At 38.7% G+C, this 18494-nt stretch overlaps 1 protein-coding gene across 2 annotated transcripts in view; it reads left to right on the top strand.

Moving 5' to 3' along the window:
* The first annotated feature begins 3494 nt into the window (after nt 1-3494).
* Nucleotides 3495-18494, top strand: part of grik4 (glutamate receptor, ionotropic, kainate 4) — a 323313-nt gene continuing 308313 nt past the window's right edge. For both annotated transcript variants that reach the window (XM_055028391.1, XM_055028392.1), the window contains exon 1: nt 3495-4395. The gene's annotated coding sequence lies outside the window, so the exon portion shown is untranslated. The remainder of the gene's footprint in view (nt 4396-18494) is intronic.

An 18494-nucleotide genomic window follows, 5' to 3' on the forward strand; every position in this document is an offset into this window, starting at 1 on the left:
CCTTATTGTTTTGTGTTTGAAGGGAAAGTGATCATATAAAGTTAACTCTTTTCAGCTTTATATCAAATAATAATGCTACTCTCTCATCAAAAACATACCTGGAGTGTCACCTTCATGCTTTTATACATGTTTGAAAACTCTTTAAATCTCCTCTAGAAGACATTCTGTGTCTAAATACTTGCTCTCCTCCTATTCACTCAAAGATCTACCTTAGAGCTGCAGTCCTCAGGCGTTTCCCCGCACCTTTTCCACACGGCCCCACCAGACTAGCGGCAGCAGCAACTAGAACAGAACAGAATAACCTCACCTCCGAGAAGGAATGGCAAGGAGCAGGAGTTCAAAACATTGGTAAGAATAATCAGAATTCAACACGTGCGGCCGAAGATGTTCTTTTCTTTTGCAGTCACAGCGTGTCTAAAACCTGTGAGCAAAATCATGAAGAATTGTGAGGTCTGTGAAAGAAAATCACACGGTTGGTGCAAGCACAGAAAATCAAAGCGGCAGTGCTGTAATCTGAGTGCAGTGTACCTTGAAAGTGGAAAATGCACAACAAAAGAAACGAGAAACAAATGAGCAGGGCCATAAGATTGCAGTTGTGACTGAATTGTGTGAAATTTGTGCATGAAATGTGGACAATATTCAAACAAAACCAACTTTAATCACATCAGTTTTTGCAGCTGAAACAAGACAGTTAATGTTAAGTCATTTTTAGCTGTAAACATACAGGCTCTGTTTGGAGCAGATTTTAAGTAAATGGCACCCTGGTTCACTCCCAAATCCCTCCTTCATGTGTTAAATTTTCCTTTGGCAAAACACCGGGGCCCAAGTTTAGCCTTAAGAATTTCTAGAGTAACCTTGATGATCAAAGTGACAAGTAGGAAGACGTAATCGCAGAGCAGCAAGGAGATCACAGGACTTTGGACAGAAAGGACAGCTTGAAGACGGGTCCATGGTTAACACTCCTTTTATCTGAAGGGAAGCACTGAAGCCATCTTTCATATTGAGAGATTTGTGCCTGATGTAAAGGTTGCATTACAATTTCCGCGTGTTCTGCAGTAAAAGCAGGACGACTGGGATGAAGGACTCATAAGTCAAAGTCGTCTGGTGAGACACTCCTATGTTTAATTGCATGAGTGCCCCGCATACCTGAGAGCTCAGAGGGACAGGGGTTTGTGATTAAGAAGACCACTTTGACATTAACTGCAGATCCATCATCCCAAACGATGCGCCATGCAAAACTTGACAAGCAATTTTTTTTACTCTTAATTACTGATGAATGAAAAAACGGTTTACTATTTTGGAGTGATTTTTGGATTGCTGCTTCCTGATGCAGATACGCATGAGTAAGTTGTTTTTTTTTTTGTTTTTTTTTTACCCTTTTACTAAAACATAAAGACGTGTTTCTTGGTTGTTTCAAGTTCTACCAAGCGGTGTTTGTTCAAAGAACTTTCAAGAAATAGCTTTGTTGCACACAGTGAAAGGAAAAGAGGCTGGTGTTGAATAGATTTTTCAAATCAGGGATTTTCACTGGGAGAAAGGCTCCCAGCAGTGTGAATAAAAGTCCTGGAAAATATCACAAGATTGAGTCGGCAGCGGGGTTAAAAACAAAATTGAGTTTACGCATAAATATTTCCCCTCGTATGTGTGAGTTGTTTACATTTCAGTGTATTATGATAAAAATTTCACCAGTGCCTGTTGGCAGATGACTGAGCATTTGTAGGTTCTATGATTCAGATTAGTGTGAAACAACGTAAATTTAACAGGTTTTTTTTTTCTTTCTCTTAGCTGTTATGAGAGTGGTGTGTCATGATTCGTGTCAGTTTTATGGCATGATGGGTGGGCGTACCGATGCCGGGCTGGTGAGTCGCGGTGACAGATTTTTCTGAGCTGTCCACTCTAATGACTTATAACCTCCAACTTTTTAGTATAGTGTTCAGTGTTTAAACTGACATTTATGGTTCATCCACTATGTTTGTGACTCATCTGTGTGTCAGAGTGTGGACATATCGTGCTCGGTCCATGTATTTTTATTTTTTTCTTACTGCAACTCTAAGATCTTAAAAAAGAACCAAACAGCAGAGGTGAGGTGCAGCACTTTGCAAAAGCGGCCAAACCATTTTAACTTGTCCACTTTGTGTGTCATTTTGTAATGTCAATCAATATGTTGGGGTCTTATGAGACAGACCAACACAAATAAATGTATGAAATATGGCGTGATCTTATATTAAGGCCCCCTATATCAACCATTTGTCCTTTTTTTTTTTTTTGAATAACAGCTCAGAAATAAGGGAAGTGGCACAGAGCAGTAGTGCTCATCCATGTGCAGAGACCTCAGTCCTTGACATGCCTGTTATGGGTTTGAGTCCCAGCTTGTAGACCTCACACACGTCTCTTTCCCCTCACTCACACCTATGTCCTTGTCTACACTATCAAATAAAGACAGGAGCTGAAAATAAAAAGCTCAATGGTCACTTTGGATGGCGAAAATCTGAGTGTGTTATTGCTGGTTCTCAATTGGATTAAGTTTGGAAATTGACTAAGCAACTGAAACACATACGGGGTGTACCACTGGCAGTTTTCTGGCCGATTACCGATCTTTTAAAAAGCCCAACTTACCGATTCCGAGTTTTGGCCGGTGTCAGTTTTTCGTCTGAAATGTTGCTCAATATATCAAGACAGTTGCTGAATTGGCAACAATGGGGCGACTATTGTTAACTGTAAAGGTGAAGACATGAGCTGGTCGGCCAGTTTGCCAGTTAAACCTCTCACAGGAGAGAAGAACAGCACAGTGGTTGATTTTAAATTTTTTTTAGACCTTTGCCCAGGTTGATATCATGGCCATGTTTTGGTACGTTGACAGTTGTGCTGACCCTGCTTTAAACTTCTCTACAAAATTTAGATTGGACTTTTTCCACTGTGCTCTTCGTGTTGCTCTTTTACCTCTGCCAAACCCCTGAGTTTGTCACAGAAGAGCTTTATGTAAACCAAGATTAAGATGGACCTTTTGTACAAATTAGGAGATTTCTGAATACAATTTGCTTTTACGGAATTTTATTTTCAGGTACTGGAGTTGGGGGGGGAGGGGTAGACAGAAAACCACACTTCTTAGATTCTTTATAAACAGCAAAAACAAACAACTTAATGTTTCTTCCACTTTTCTATCACGGTGTTTGCCTATCATTAAATCCCAGCAAGCTCTGCTGAAATGTGTAGTTTTGTGCCCTCTCGATTTCTTTTTTCTCTTTTAGACAAAAAAAAAATAAATAAATAAAATAGCAGCAGCTGGATAAGTCGGGTGTTGAATCCATCCTTCCAACACCAACAAACGCCTCACACTGGTTGCAGCGGGTTAACTTTCTCCCCCCAGTAAAACCAGTGTTCTTATTCCGTATGCGGACCGCGTCCACCTCCTGTGGTGGCTCTATAAATGCAAGCGTCCGGAGCGTTTTCCTTTTCACGCCCGGCCAGCCTCTGCGTGAGGGAGGCACCGAGCATCTCCTTTTTCCGACGGAGAGAAGGAGAGAGAGGGAGAGAGAGAGAAGGAAGGAGACAGGACAGACCTCACCCCGCACCTCAGTCTGCTCTGAACCTTTCCACCAGACCGCAGTGGATGGCTCAACAGCGCAAGATGTGAAAAGAAGGAGGCTTTTTTTTTCTTCTTCTTCCCCTTCAGTTTTTTTTATTTTTGGCAGGCTGCAGGGTGTTTGATCACAGGAGCTCCGCGCACTGAGAGGGGATCAGCTGCCTCGCTTGTTTTTTCTTTTTCTTTTTCTTTCTCTCCTCTCTGCGCTCTTTCCCTCTTACCGGGGGAGGGGGAGAAAGTGGGATGCGGGTTACGCAGCATCACCGGTGACCGTCGTTGCCGTCAGCCTCACAGATATAGATACACCTTCCACTTCTCAGTAAGAAAAAAAAAAAAAGAAAGAAGGAAAGAAAACTCTTTAACCGGTGAGAGGAAAACGGGGGCTTGTTTCTACTGGTGATAAAAGAGAAGAGGGATATTTTTCAAACTCCTTCGGATGTGATTCCCCCCCTCACCTCCCCTTTCACCCCATCCGATCTTATTTTCTGCCTCCGTCCCGTGAAAAGCGGGGAAAAGATCCGATCGCTGTTGGATCTCGTCGCTATCGCTTTTTAATCTGTCCATTTCTCTGTCCTGAGTGCCGGTGGTGGAGAGGAGCTGCGGGAGATCCAGATACCCGAGGAAGTGGTGGGGAGGAAGAGGAGGAGGAGGGATAGGGGGGAGGAAATTGAGTTGCTCTGCAATTACGGGCTTTTTTTTTCTTTTTTCTCGCGGTTCAGCCCGACTTCTGCGGACCGAAGCGCACAAAAACCTCCCGCGCCGAAGTGAGAGGGAGATTGATTTTTAAGCCAAGCGAAGAGGCGGCGGCAAAGGTGAGTCTGTCTAAATGCAGGAATGCGCGGAGTTTAAAAGAATGTCACCTGCCTACGATCGACTCAACAGTTTAATAGTTATTTATGAAGCGATTACTAATTAACGGATGACCGAAGCTGTGAGTTTCCTGCCGGGTCTGAACTGTTGTCTCGCTGTGTGGACTCTGGCCGTGCGCACATTGTTGCATGTCGGGCAGGATGGAAGCCCGTCCTCTTCCTCTTCCTCTTCCTCTGCGCGGCAGCGACAGCGGAGCACAAATCATGAGCCGGCAGGAGGCAGAGAGGACGTCTTGGTCGTGACGGATGTTGGGAGGGCGCGGGCAGAAAGTGACACAGATCGGACTGTAAAATTCATTTCGCGGGTGATGAACAGCAGATGTGTGGCGCATGTTGATGTGACGCTCTGCGCACAGTTGGGAAAGTGGACTTTTTTTTTTCTTTTTCTCAAAACACAGATGTACAGAAGGTGTGTGTGTGTGTGTGTGTGTGCGTGTGTGTGTGGAGGGGGGATTGACTGGATGTTGTCATGAAAAGAGTGGAGGGAGGATATATTTTTGGCACCACCTTGTGGTTTGGTCTGCTCCTTTTTTTTTTTGCTGTGTTGGTGGCATCCACAGGTTACTGGTGTTATTTATAGCATGATGAGCGACAGACCCACATACAGTCATTATGATGTAACGGTATGTTATTATTATTAATCTTCCTAATATTTTTTTCCAGAATTAAATACGCATTTTTCTGATGTTTTGTCTGGATCCATTTGTTTCGATTCCAGCAGTAATTCTATACTAATCCAAATGTCCTTGTTTGAAAATGTGTTTTATTTGCTTAATATGTTGCAGTGAGGATACAGAGCTTTCACCCATTGCTGGCTCCACCTGTTGAGAGCCATTTCAAGGCCTTTTTTTGAAGTAGAAATATTGCTCATTTTGAAAACACAAACAGCTCAGGCTGATTTCAATGATGAAAAATTTGCTCAATTTGCTAGTAGATATCCAAGTTAAGCAATTATTACTAGTGAATTACTGTTTACATCATCTGAAAACTTGTGGGATTTGCTAATCATTTTCATATTGTAAACACTAATTTCAAAGTACAATGTGTTGCTGGAAGTATTTGATCATTTGCTTTCAGTCGCAAATGAACTTGAAAGACATCTCACTCGTAATCCATGAGGTTTGATATGTAGTCTGTGCCTCCTTTGGAGCTACAACAGATTCAACTCTTGTGGAAAGGTTTTCACAATTATTTACCGTTATTCTACATGTGTTTTCAGACACTGATGATTGATGAAAAGACCTGGCTCAGGCCGAGGTCAGGAATCTTGTGATTATGTGCATTCATGCTGGCTTGACAGAAACATGACTGTTTGCTATGCATGGTTGTTTGTCTCTGTGCTTCCTGTGTGATGGGCTGGTGAGCTGTCCACGGTGTTACTGCATCTCTTTCTCAATGAAAGCGAGATAAACATGCCAGCCCTGCAAGGAGAAGTGGGTATGGACAATGTACCTAGTCTGGCAGCTACCAACCAAAGCCTCATCCCCTGAATTGTGACTGTTGTAGAGTCCAGTGGGGGGTGTGCATTATGACTACGCATTGAACCTGACACTTTGCATCGCACCTGGTGATGTAAGGCTTGGATGCAGCTGCTTTGCAACGAAAACTCATCTCCCGAAGCGCTCTATGCACTGTTCTGGAGCTAATCTGAAGGCCACTGTAGGCCTGGACGACTGTGCTATCAACTACATCGTCTTTACAATGCCACTAACGGCTGACTGTAAAATATTTGGTGCAGAGGAAATTTCACAACTGGATTTATTGCAAAGTGGGCATCTTGCCACAGCGCCACAAAGGAAATCATTGAGCTACTGAAGTTGGCCCATTCTTTCACAGGTGTTTGCAAAAGTAGTCTGCATGCCAAGGTAATGGATTTTATATACCAGTGGCAATAGAAGTGATTGGAACACCTGTTTCCATTATTTGGTTAGCCAGCATGGTGTTTTCTATTTTATCCCTTAAAACATAGTGGTAATATGTCCACAATGGTAAAGAATGTACAGCAATATTTCTGTCACGGGTTTAATGATTGCTACTAAATTTCTGATTGCAACTTTGACTTTTTTACTGTTTTAGAGGACTATCTTCATACGTAGAAGTCAGCTTTTTCAGTATCCAAGTTGAAAAAATGACAACTCTTTTTGAAATTGGACTTCTAAATTAGGATGTCAGAGGTTACAGAGCAGCCCCAAGGTTTGTATTGAGTATACCTTCAAATGTATGAAAAGTCAACGTTATAAACTATTAATTAGTAATTAATTTGACAGTTTTGTATCTGTTTAAATCTTAGGCACACATTTCACTTATGACAGTTTGCAAAACACATCGTAAATCCTTTCAGTTTTAGCACTGTCACACGTGCAGCGGTTTGATATGACCACGAGGAAAGTTACCCAGGTTGGCACTGGTAACTTAGTGAGTTACCAGTGCCAACCTGGTGTGTTTCTCTGTTTATTTTACATGTTTTTGAGATTGCTATTTATTTTGAGTGATTGTTTTTTATCCTTAAGATATGAATGAATAAATTATAGAACAACCTTAAACAAAAGCACAAGTGCTTCAAAATGTATTCATAAGAAGAGCTCCTAAGTGCTTTTATTTAAATTCATACCCCACTTAATATCAATTGGTCATTAAGAATCCATATAAAGCCATTGTCCTGCTTCTATATTTCTTCCATTCTAAACATTTATGCTTTCTAACTTTGCAGCATCTATCTTATGTTAACCTGAATGATTATCAACAAGAACCGAGTCCTGTTCCCTCTCCAGCCTTATTTGTCTCAGCACTCTTTCAGAAAAGCACAGCCACATGTTTCCTTTCTGTTTGAATCCTCATGTTGAACACAGGTGATTCAACAACCACCAAGATGAATTCATTCTTTTCCCCAAGAATGAATTGTAAGTTATGCAATACATTGATCAAAAAAATACATTGAATGTATACAGGAAGATAAGCTACCTGTATACATTCCTCTTTTCTCCTGAGGCGTACCCCTTTTTTTTTCTTAAATTTTGATGCTAACCTTGTTCACAAGGAGGCGCTCTTACTCTCAAAGATAGTTCTAATATTAGCAGAAATCAACAACTATGCATAAAACAACACTAAGGTATTAACATAATGAGTTTGGCTCAAACAGTGTTTGTGATTTGGATATATTCCAAGAATTTGTTTTTCTCCAACCACAGTTGCAAGATCATTTTTGTCAAATCAGAAGGTATTTTAGGCATAAAAAAATAGTAGGATGATCAAATCAAGAATAATTCAGTGCCATAATTATTTTGCAGGAACATCTGTTCTGCGTGGTCAAGTTGTTAAAACAGAAATGTTGTGAGATGACAAGTGAAATCCTAGCTTATTTGGGACTCGTCTCTGGTGAATCCACCCCTGAGCTGTTTTTGAAAAACCAACCTGATGAAAAACAGTCTCTGGTTGATAAATGGAGACCATTTCCATGACTAATATAAACAGGCCTAGGCTGTTTTTCTTCTGTATTAGTTTTTCTAGCTTAAAAATGCATATTCAAAAATGCAATTTGAAATCTCTGAATGTTTTTACCTTGCCACTAAAAGAAAAAAAAAAGAGCAACGACTAACAAAACAACGTCGGCTTTCACTGGATTTTAATGTGCGCACAATATGAACTGTTAATATTGCAACCTTACTCTTACAGTGAGTCTGCTATTAAGCAATGGTCAATTTTAGTAATGAAGCTCTGGTTAAATTTTTGCTGAGGGGTTTTGATTGTAGTCCTTCGGATAATTGTATAGTGGTGATGAGCATCCCATCAAAATCTACTCTATTGATCGCCCTCACCTATTCAATAACATTAGCAGAGGTAGATTTATTTCAGACAAAAAGGCCTGAATTTCACCTACATTATTTTAACACAGACATTAATCAAGCAAGCTGAAATCTCCTTTTGTAAGCAAAACAGGAAATAACAACAAGGTGGACTGTATGTTTATGGTATTAGCAAAAGTAACAAAAAAATTGTAAAGTGTATTTATAAATACATTAAACATTTTTTTTACATCATAATATATGTGTTTGAAACAAGATATTTAAACACCATACAACTTTAGCAATTTTTCTATCAATATTCATTACTCCCGAACCATGATACAAGTATCACTGGTGTCAAGTGGACTATGTCTACTGGTACTTAGAAGAGGATCAGTGATTTTCAGGTTAACAAAAATTATTCCCAAGACAATTGCAGTAAGTGCACACACTTTACTGACCAAAGCTGCTTTCAGGAAAAGTGCAGGACTGGAGGTTTTAATGACCCTTGTGGAAACTGAAGTGTCTGGAAGTGATGCAGTTTAACACAAATTATCCCAACCAAGCTTTATTCCTAGAGAAAACTGGACCAGTTAATTTGATTCCATCAAATTTACCTTTAGCTCGCTGTCAGTTTAAGGAAAAAAAAGTAGAAGAAATTGATAAGTCAAGAAAAAAAAAATATTAAATTAAAGATCATGGTGTCTCAGTATTCTGGGGGTAAAAAACAGCAATTGTTAAACCAGCATCTTTTCAGTGATGTGCGGTGAGGTTCGTGGCTGGACAGGCACTGATTTAAACAAAATCATCAGGCCCCCTGCACGTTGTTGTTTATGAAAATTTCATGCGGACATTGAAGGACAAGAAGACTTTAGTGTTTCACATGCCGTCCAATGCCATGATGCCATGGTAGAATAAATCCGTTAACTCAATGAAACTTAGAAATTATTATTATTTTATTTTAGTGCTGTGCTGCAGAGCAAAGGGAAACCCACTGAAGTACAACTCAAAACCACCTCTTTCTCGCTCTCTGCAGCCAAGCTACACGTAGGATAGTTGCATGTAGCTTCACTTATTTCCTGTATGGCCAGCTCACTGTTACTGTATCCTACTTTGCAGTTGTGGAGTCACAATGTCAGGGATCATGAGCGCCCCCTGCCATGAGGGAAGAGAACTTCCTGCCTCACCTCGAGTCTCTCTGCCATCTCTGATCGCTCCTCATCTCACGAAACACGTTACACACATGACAAAAAACACTGTACATTATATAGATAAGCTAAATGATGAAAAATCAGTTTATATATTAAATGTTTTTTAGCCATTTTATTGGCGGTGTACAGACGGGACGAGCATGCTGCCGTAGAATGGCAGCCAGGGCCCATTTATTTCTGGTTTGATTTCTGCCACAAACGCATATGACTGTACTAACTAATGTTCAGATTAGTTGGTCATCTGAACCTGACCGCAGTGTGGCAAGAAGCATTAAAGCTGTGAATAAAAATCAAGGTTAATTTAAAAAATAATTGATTTCTGATCTCTTACTTCAATCAGTATTGTGTAAATTATTATCTTTTCTTATTTTAGTTCTTAAAACCTTTTTGTTTCATTCAACTGACTAGTTTTAATAAGTTCTCAGAATATGACATTCATTTTACTCAAACAGATCCCTTGCCTGAAAATATTTAACTCTTTTCTGTATTTTCCAACTCTTTTCCAGATAGGCACTATGCATGAGCTCTGTTTCAAATGTAAGATGCTTTATTTAATTTTACCACATCACTATTCAACGGATTAGGAAGCGGAAGTCATAATCAGTCAAACCAATTTCAATCCAGCATCACAACTTTGCAACCCTTATCTGTTGTTAATCTGTCAAAAATCTTTGGCATTGGAGATGTCACTGCAGGATTTATACTCTCATGCCACTGCTGAAGCCTCATGGCTGCTTTTTCTTTCCTTTTTTTTTGTGATGCTCTTGGTTGTTGTTGAAAACAGTGTTGGATTGTACGGCTCTACTAGGTCAAACTCAGTTCCTCTGGCAGTTTGAAAATCACATGGCAGCGTATCTTTGTTTCAGTTCTGATCTGGGTGAAGTGTTATCAGACACTTCACCCATTGGCAGCCGTTTGCTTGGATCTGTGCTTCAGTTTTCCCGGCGTCTGTTTTGCTGAGGTTTGCAAAGCGAGCTCCGCAACTTTAATCGAGCACAATGGAGCAAGTCAGAGTGACGATGTCAATTAATTTAAACTAAATGCCAGATTTTCCAGCAATTTGTGTTCCTTATGGGTCTTACTGTGGAAGCATTTTGTGTGTGTATGCCAAATTTATTGATTAATTTAGAGTTGGCTAAAAGACATATTTTATTAATGTTTTTTTTTTAACATTAATTTAGAAAAATATTGAGAGATTCAACATATTTCAAGTCTTTTACCGATTTTCAGAGTGAAAAAAAAGCAGACATGTTTCCTGGCCTCATTTCTGGAAAACCCTCAGTCTTTATAAGGATGAATATGTATGATTATGATAACTCAAGCAGTTTCAGTCGAAAGAGTTTGAATTATCATAATTTGTAAGGTTACATGATTATTGAAGAACAAGTAATTGCAATTAATAACAGTTTCAAAGACAAAAACCTCTTTCGCTGAAACGAGTAACTTGTTTACTAAGGAGCATATAGGAACATATGAATCACACCTCTGGTTAGAAATACCATTGCTGTCTAAAGTATTAGATATTTTATAAAACTATAATTTACCAATGTACAGTTTAATTAAATACTTCCCCTTGTATGTTGTCTGCTGACGTTAATACATCATTTGAATCCAGTGATTGAATTATCTTCAGGTATCTTTTTGAAGATGCCAGGAACAAGGCACTGAAAACAGTCCTATGTGTTGCGTTGGGATAGGATTACTGCTGAAAAGCAGCACTCTGTTTAAACCTGCACGATGAATTGGCAATGATATACATGAAAGAGCAGAAGCTCTTCAGAGGGAGGAGCACAAAGCTCAACCAAAAGTTGGTATCAACAACCAACATCCAGATGAAGATTTTAGAAAACATACTTTTAATCTTTTTGTCTCATTGACTTTTTTTGAGAAACTGACATAGTTTTAATGATGGATATATATAGATGCAAATTATATATATATTTATATCTTATAAATATTAAATCAGTAGGTCTGACAAGCCCTGTGATGCAATCCTAAAATGGCATATTTTCTCAAAAATGTTAAGTCTAACTCATGTCTCAAAGAAGCAGAATTATCACAAGCAAACATGTTATTTTGAGTCTATCCGATGTAAGAAAGAAACTAAAAGAAAACATGAAAACCTACATAGTTATAAGTTAAAAATATATATATATTTTTGTAAAATCTTGATTAAGTGACGGTGGCAGGGTGAGCAAATATAATATTACAGCAGAGGCCATGTGCACTGTGTGCTGACAAGAAAAACGAAGTAAGATTCATAGTCTCATTGCATTCTTGATCAATTGATGGATTGGACATGGGAGCTCAACTCCCCAAAGTTGTGAATGTTAACTAGCTACGGTGCGTCTCTCCTCCAGCCTTTGAAGCATACGCACCCAGCATGGTTCACACACGGCAAGAGCAAGCCATTCAGACAGTTACGTTTCTGGGGTGTATCTGTACAACTTGACTGATTTGTAGTACTCTGAGGGGAAAGTCTTTTTCTCTGCGGTGTTTTGGTTTAGTACACAGGCGGAAAATGGGAGAAAATCATTGTACAAAATCTGATTTTGTTAAACAGGCTCCAGGAGTCATACTTTAGCAGAACGCATCAGCTTTTTGTGTCACTTTACCTTTCTATGGCCCAGGAGTGAGGACATTGCAGAGTAATGCCAGGTCGTGGCCTTTAGCCTACCTGTTTGTGCCTCCTCATGGTTTTATCTCTTTGCACATTTTTCTTGCAACGGCATAGACGTCTGTGTGCTTGGTGCCCCTTTGGGGAGCGGTTTATTTGTCTGTCAGAGATGATCCATATCCACTGCACAACCTGTCAAACGTTTAGACAGTGATAAATGAGAAGGAGAATAAGTGCAAAGCAAGCTGGCATAGATAAAGTACTTGCAGGGATTCAAGTGGTGGTCAAGGGAAAACGGAACCCAGATGGACACGGTGTAGCTGTAGCACACATCGTGACTCCCTTATCTACCTGAGCTAACGCATGTTCCCGCTCTCTGCCGACGCATTGTTAGTTAGAAACGCTAAAGAAGAAGGCGCTTTGAAACAACATTGAAGTCAAACGTTAACGTCGGCATTTTTAAAAAGCCTGAGCCAGGATTTTAAAGCTAAAGCTTTCATGTCTTGGGTTAAATGGCGTGAAAGAATTAATAGGCTACTGCTAATATCATGAGATGTGACAGCTGTCGGCACCAAATTCACTCAGTCGCAGCCATTTAATAAATGTTAAGTCTATATGAGTGCTCCGCAGCACAGAGTGAATATATTAGCTGCCGGGTTAATATGAACTCGGTAAGCATCAGCCCCGGTTATTTTCAGCTACTGATTGTTACGATAAGAGACAACAGTCACAGTTACTTAACCAGACAGATCTCCTCATCAACCATTTAGACGATTATGTTGCATTTTTGCAGATTGGTTTCTGCCTCCTAAATCATGCACAAGCACATTTTGATAGTTTTAAAATTTTATCTAGATCAACTCATGTAATGTAGTCAGAACATGATTTGCTGTTTACTCAGTTATTTCACCCAAAATTGACTTGAAGATTAAAAATACCTGAAGGCAACTTACCAGGAGTTATTTACTAAAGACCAAATAGGCAATTAATCTTATCAAGTCAAATCCACGACAATAAGCATGTTTAGATGTCATTTATTTAAAGATCTTCTAAATTATTCAAACACATGAATAGTCTTATGACTGGTGAAATTTACACGCATGCTAAAAAATAACGCAAACCCTCTAAACTGTTACAGCCTTTCATCCCTTTTTTATGCGTCTGCAATTTGAAAGGTGCGTTTGACAAAGCTTTTCATTTTATGGCTTTATTTCTGTCTAACACCTGATTAACCATCTCTCTGGCACAAATTGCATTTGGCATTTGTTTTTTGGTTCTACCTTTTTGAATGTTTTTGCACTGCCTAAACCACATAAAACATTGAGAAACTGCCAGGTACTAACAGCAGCTGCTACGTTAGAAAAAGAAGAACCGCAGCATATCACACTGCAGAGATTCAGTTACGCTAACAGAACAATGCACAAAGCATAACTATTGTCATAAATAAAGTACTAAATATAGTTCAATACACAGACAGTTTAGAGGTGCTAATTTTGAGTGATTATTTTGTCCTGTTTGCATCTTCTGTGATTCCTCTGGGTGCTGATGTTGGCAGCATTTCACGTCCTCATTGCTACAATCGATCCATCTTCTCTGGTCAATCTACTTTGTCAGGAATATATGCAGAATTCTTATTGGGATGTCGAAAGTGGTCTTGGATCTGTCAAAGTAATGCAACCATCATGTCACTGGTTAATTGTTTCAAAGTAAAACTGACCTAGAGTCAGTTCAAATTGTTTTCTTGCTTACGCCACTCACCACCCTTGAATATTGACCAGTTACGAGTGAACATTCTTGAAGTCAGTCAGTGTGTAAGTCCAATCCAGGATTCATTTATATAAAAATCTTTATATTTAATTGCTTTTATTAGACTCCATTTGTTATATCGCCTCATTTTGGGGAATACAACTCCTTTTTCCATTAAGCAGCTGTAGAATATTTAACCAATAGGCAGTTTTGAAATTCACATTTGTTCTCTAAGTTGGTTTTGCAAACCCCCTGACACATATACTGCTGAGATATCTGGATAATTTGACACCCAATAACGCAGAGAAACACTTAGAGGAAACTTTAGCAAAAGTTCATCTGCGGTAAACATCTAACGATGTAAACATTATAGAAGGAGTGTAATTAATTTCAACAAAAAGCATGGTCATAAAGCGTGGTCATAAAGCATCTTTATGACCATCCTCCATTAAAAGGTGGGATAGATGTTTACTACACAGAAATAGTAGTAGTTGTTTTTTCTGTGGGTGTCTTTTGCACACTTTTAAATTACTTCTTTTTTTGTTTGTTCGTTAAATAGTGCTTTAAAGCTTTTTTTTTTATTGAGCTATCTCCTTTTTTTACAACTGTCCAGCTGTTGAAAAAAGATGTCATGTTGCTAGTTTACTTTAAGTGTCCCAACAGGCTTTCTGCCATTGTCAAAGACCATAGATCCAACACTGGCATCCTCACAGAATACATTATGCTGAATCTCATGTTCGACTTACTCCCCGCTACACTTTATGTGCCTGCTCAATTTCAGCCATACCCATCAGTCTTTCTGCAACAACGCATTAAGGATCAATCAGTTGAAACCAGGTGGGCTGTAACTTCATAGAACATCTTTTCCTGCTTGTGTTTAATCTTTTTCATTACATACTCACTCAAAAACTAGTTCTGATTCCCCAATGTGACAACTGACCACAAATGAGAATCTTTTCTACGTTAATTATTTTTTAGATTTGCTTCCTTTCAACCATGAGTTTAAATCTAATCTTCTATTTCTGCTAAAATGCACTCAATTAGTACTTAAATGAACTTGGTTGATTACCATTAGTCTCCATGATCTATGTGCCTATATCTGTGTGATGACAGAAGAGTCTTTCATTTACAAGCAGTCTGTGTGTTGCAGCCCATACCCATCTTTAGATCTCTTGCATTGCAACACACAATGACATAAATAACCTTATTATTTTCCTTTTCTTTTATCACGTGACTGCGTGTTTCACAAACTGTCCTCACACCGGATCACAACTGCTAATCCATCTCGTGTGCACAGAGACTATGCAGTCTTCAACTTTATGAATGTCAAATGTTTTACAAAGCAATAAGCGCTCCCAAGGAAACCTTTTTAATGCTTAAGTAGCATCGTGTCAGATACTTAATGCAGGGTGTCTGCAGAGGGGAAACCTTTCTTAGGTTGTATTAAAGTTGGCTTTTGATTTGTACATCACTCCCGACAAGAAAAGGACAAAGTGTTCCTTTATATGTGCAAATCAAAAGGTAACTCCAGAACTGTGCTTCAGCAGATTGTTAACCCTGGGTTAGCCAAATGAACTCAGACGTGTTTGAAATTCAGCTGTTGTATCGATTTGGTAGCGTAACATAAAGTTTTTTTATGTTGCAAAATACTCAAATTTGATGCATTAAAAGCAGGATTATTTTTTCTTTGAAATCTTTTAAACACTTGCAGCTTGCTGTGTTGCGGTGCAGCTGGAGAAGACAGAATAGATTGGGAGATCAAATGTACTTGGAGCTTGATGACAATCTTACAAAAGTACCTTTGCGAGGACTCGCGTCACATACTTCAGTTATAAATAGCAGACCCGAGTAACGATGCAAAACCAGAAAGATTAGAAAGATGATTTATATGCTGGCTTACCTTCCTGACTTCTTCCTAAGCCTTTACTTAGTGAGCTGCCTGTGTCATCTCTTTAAAACATCTGAGATAAACGTTGCAAACATTTGCATTTTCATATGCAACACGTTCAGGAGATGTCTGTTAAATTTAGGGACACAAAGTGTGAAAATGTATTTTGCATAGTCACAGATGTTGTGTGAGCATGCCATCATTAAGAGACAAAAATGCCCTGAAAAATGTCTGTAGTGAGGGAGAAACACTTACTGGTGTAGTATTGATAGAATGTCAAAATGTAAAATAGGCTTGTTTTTTTTTTTTTTTATAGAGAATGAAAGCAGCTCAAACTTAATAAGTCAGTTCCACTTAATCTTGTTCGTAAATCAATACAAATATTTTAGTAAATCAGACATTGTGGGTGCCAGACTTTGATCAGGCATGCTTCTGCTCTTTGAGTTTTTTCTTTTTTTATTATTTTAGCTCTCAAACAAAAACTTGCCAGTCATTGCATTTTTCAATTTACACAATTTTCTAAATTGCATGATAAAAATTAATGACTTTGAAAACAAAGATTCACAACGACAATGCTAAACCTCTCAGTAAGCTTTACGTCCGTATTAAATGCAAAACAGTTTTTTTGACGTTTCATGTGCAGCGTATTTCTGCTCAAAGAAATCCTCAAATGAAGCTAAATTCACAATGGCTGAGACACTGCTAATCACTCAACAGCTCACTTCAACTAATTTTTATTTATTTATTGGTATAATAGTGTTACAAGGTGCTGCAGATCTATCGGCTGCACATCCGCGCTGTGAATCTCCTGTTTTATCACATGCCTAAGGTGCTCTGCTGGATTTAAAGCTGATTACTGTGGAGACACTGAAGTTCAAGGATCTTATGTTCAAGAATCTATTTTTGAGATTGTTTGAGTAAGGTGACATGGTGCATCATCTTAGAGGCATCAGAAGACGGGAACACTGGTCATGAAGTGAAGAAAACAGGCAGCAGCATTACTAAGATAAATTATGGTGTTTAAATTAAGTTTAATTGGTACAGAAGGACCAAAAGAATGGGGAAAAAAAACCCAAAACATATCACATGATTTCCACAACACAGCCAAGGCAGGCGGATCCAATATTCTGGTTTGTTTCTGAATGTACCCTTTGAATATCACAGCTGAAACTGCAACTCTTTGGAAAAGGTGTCATTTTTTACAAGAATGTTGTCCAATTTTGGTTTTGGTGGTATTTCTGATACCTTAGTTGAAACAAGTGATTGACTGAGCTATTGTTGTCTTGCAGTCTTCTTGATCTACTCCACCCATTCTCCGGTGACCTCTGACATTTTTTGCTCCACACAACTGGCATTCACTGGATATTTTGTCAGATTTGAGCCATTCTCCATAAAACAGACAGTTTTTGAAACTGGTTTATGGAGATCTATATCACATTTTCTTCTTATTCTGGTGTTTGGATTCAACTTCAACAAGTCATCCTCATAACATCTTGATGTCTGAGTGCATTGAGTCACTATCATGCTATTGGTGATTTGCATCAACAAGCACTTTTGATCGGTGTACACAATAAGGTGGCTGGTAATTCCACATCCAATATCTGGATTTCTGTACATCCAGCCTCTAAAGAGGAAGTTATTGCAAAGCTTTTCTTGGTGTCCTTATATCCAGCAATGCACAACAGCATGCACAGATTATACAGCATACTGGTTGTTTTCTCCAAAAAAAAGGAGAAAAAAGAGTGTAGTGAAGTTACTGCATTGATCCAAACAACTGGCAGCTATTCATTCACACAGCATCAGGAAACCCTCTAGGCCACCTAACATCTCTGTGGATTTCAAAGACGACTCCTATAATGGGCCCTGAAATGGCCTCAGTCCCTCACTGCAGTAAAGAGAATACTGAAATGTGCATTTTCTCCTTGTGTTATTTTCATGCTGATAAATGGCATTCTTGCTGTAGATTCATTCTAATTATTATGCTACAAAGGCTGTTAAGTTCACAACGCTTCAAATCAATAGCACATTGGGTTGGAAACCGATAAAGGATGTAAGGATATACCAATGGACTGAACTGATGTTGCATTTTTTTTAAGCTAATCACCCATGATTAACTTTTAATTTCACAGATGGCTTAAACTTTCAGGGATTAGTCCTTTGAGATGATTACTTCATAGTATCATTTACTCAGTTTAGAGCTGCTTTTGGATGTCTCCAAATTCCCCAATAAGCCATTTTGACCAGAGTGTAATTCTCATCTCTATGATATTTTTCAGGCTCACAAGTAAATTAGGCAGCAGAGTGCAGTGTGCATATTAAGGAGCTTTCCTAAGTGTTTGACTTGTGCTTTCTTTGGGTGTGGAAGTACTTGTCGGACATATAAGAGAAGTTCAGTTCAGTTGGCCTGCTGGACAAATGCAAAAAGAGAACCTGTTCGACTGAAATTTAATTCCAAGAACCTGTTTTATTATTCTCTGACCTACATTTATCTAACAGAAATCCTCTGTAGAAACATTACAATTATAATACAACTTGGCAATTACAGTAAGCAATTTGACTTTCCCTTATAAGGATCTGTTGCCACAGCAGCTCATCCCTGCTTGCCTATTTCTGGCTAGGAACAAGTTGACCATAAAACGTTAATATACTTTTGTGAATGTTTGTGTGTCTGAAATGGGAAGAGATAATTTAATTATTATTTTATTACACTACAATGAGATCTTGCAGTCTATTTTTTAAATTCTTTTTTATTATAGAACTAAAAAACTTGTACAGTGTTTTTTTTTTCTATTTTATGT

The sequence above is a fragment of the Poeciliopsis prolifica genome, unplaced genomic scaffold, assembly GCF_027474105.1.
Source record: "Poeciliopsis prolifica strain line A6 unplaced genomic scaffold, Auburn_PproV2 SCAFFOLD004, whole genome shotgun sequence".
Classification (NCBI taxonomy): Eukaryota; Metazoa; Chordata; class Actinopteri; order Cyprinodontiformes; family Poeciliidae; genus Poeciliopsis; species Poeciliopsis prolifica.